At 41.4% G+C, this 2,112-nt stretch overlaps 1 pseudogene; it reads left to right on the forward strand.

Moving 5' to 3' along the window:
- The first annotated feature begins 312 nt into the window (after positions 1-312).
- LOC111538121 lies at positions 313-585 on the forward strand (annotated as a pseudogene).
- Positions 586-2,112: the final 1,527 nt, after the last annotated feature.

A 2,112-nucleotide genomic window follows, 5' to 3' on the forward strand; every position in this document is an offset into this window, starting at 1 on the left:
CAATGTTCTCAAAATAAAAAAAGATAATCCTAAAATATTTTGGAAGATTATGACTTGAGTGATATTTTGAAGAAAATCACAGAAAAACAAATCACAAACTTGTGTTCCATACCCCTTTCCCACATGAATGTCTTTCTTATATTTATCTAGTCTGGTGTGGTTCAATATAGTAGCCATGAGTCACGTGAAGCACTTAAAATGTAACTGGCCTGGAGCAGTGTGAAGAAGAGGCGAGAACGACCCCCAGACCGACCAAAGCCCGCGCGCACTGCATCCCACGTCCAATACCTACGTCCAGCCGCCGTCGCCACCATGCCCAAGAGAAAGGCTGAAGGGGATGCTGAAGGAGATAAAGCCAAGGTGAAGGATGAACCACAGAGAAGATCCACGAGGTTGTCTGCTAAACCTGCTCCTCCAAAGCCAGAGCCCAAGCCTCAAAAGGCCCCTGCAAAGAAGGGAGAGAAGGTACCCAAAGGGAAAAAGGGAAAAGCTGATGCTGGCAAGGAAGGGAAAAGCCCTGCAGAAAATGGAGATGCCGAAACAGACCAGGCACAGAAAGCTGAAGGTGCTGGAGATGCCAAGTGAAGTGTGCATTTTTGATAACTGTGTACTTCTGGTGACTGCACAGTTTGAAATACTATTTTTTATCAAGTTTTATAAAAATGCAGAATTTTGTTTTACTTTTTTTTTTTTTAAGCTATGTTGTAAGCACACAGAACACTTCGTTGTTGGTTTTGGGGGAAGGGGCATATGTCACTAATAGAATGTCTCCAAAGCTGCACTGATGTGGGGAAAACACCTTTCCCTTCTAGTTTCGAGAGACTTCCTCTTGGCTCCCAGGAGGAGGGATTCCCTGACTTTGACACACATGGCCACCTTGGCACAAAAGCCTTGTGCTATGGAAAAACAAATTCATTTCTATGTCCTCTTCCCCCTTTCCATCTTTCAGCATAGACTTAACTCCCTTAAGCCCAGACAGCTACTGGGACCTGATCCCTAGTCATTGGTTACCCAGTGTGTCAGGCAATCTGGACTTCCCAGTGATGCTGCTGAGATGGCAACTGTCGAAACAGCAGTGGTTCCATTTCTAGATTGTGGATCTTCAGATAAATTCTGCCATTTTCATTTCACTTCCTGAAAGTCAGGGTCGGCTTGTGAAAAGCTGTTAAACAACATGCTAAATGTGAAATGTCAACCCTTACTCTACACTTTCCCTGTTCAGAGCATCAGATGAAGACTTCATTGGGTTTTATAGTGGCTTTCTGATTTTCGGTAGTCCATTGAAGAAGGGAGTTTGAAAGTTGTTGTATACTATTAACGATTGTCTGCCCATGTCCTGCCTGAAATACCATAATTGTTTATGGAAAGTATCTTTAATAAAGTTGGATACAGTTTGAAAAAAAAAGTAACTGGCCTGAATTTAAATGTGCTGTAAGTGTAAAATGCATGCCAGATCTCAAAGATAATAAAGAAAAAGGAACATAAGAGATCTTATTAATAATTTTTATACTAAATACATGTTGAAATGATAATGCATTGGGCATAATGAATGAAATAAACACATTATTAAAATTATTTTTACCTGTTTCTTTTTACTTTTTTAATGTAACTACTAGAAAATTTAAAATGGCCTATATAGCTCATATTTGTGGTTTGCATTATTTCTGTTAGACTCTGCTGATCTAGAAAGATGACATCTTACAAAAGTCTGTCTGTAACAGATGCTGTTGGTACACGGCCCCATGACCCCTTGGCCCATTTCTGAGTCTACCAGCAGCCTTCAAGGACAGTTACAGGCATTCCAAAAGCTTTCCAATTTCTACCTTAAGGGAGCACTTCTCTGCTTCTCTGCCTGAAAGCCATCTCTAGCACCATGAGAGATTGCACAGGACAGTTTGGAAGTGCCCAGGATTTAATGCTCACAAAAGTAACCCTCAGGGGATGGTAAATAAATACCCCATCTTCAGCAGTCCCTCAGCAGGACAATTTTAAGGTATGTTTTGCATTGTCTCTTAGAAGGTTCCAGCATGATTGAGTGCCAGTTGCCTACAGCAATAAGTTGCTCCTGGACAGACTTTATTCTGTCTTACTTTCCCAACTCCCTCCCATGTG

This window comes from Piliocolobus tephrosceles, chromosome 6 (genome assembly GCF_002776525.5).
Source record: "Piliocolobus tephrosceles isolate RC106 chromosome 6, ASM277652v3, whole genome shotgun sequence".
NCBI lineage: Eukaryota > Metazoa > Chordata > Mammalia > Primates > Cercopithecidae > Piliocolobus > Piliocolobus tephrosceles.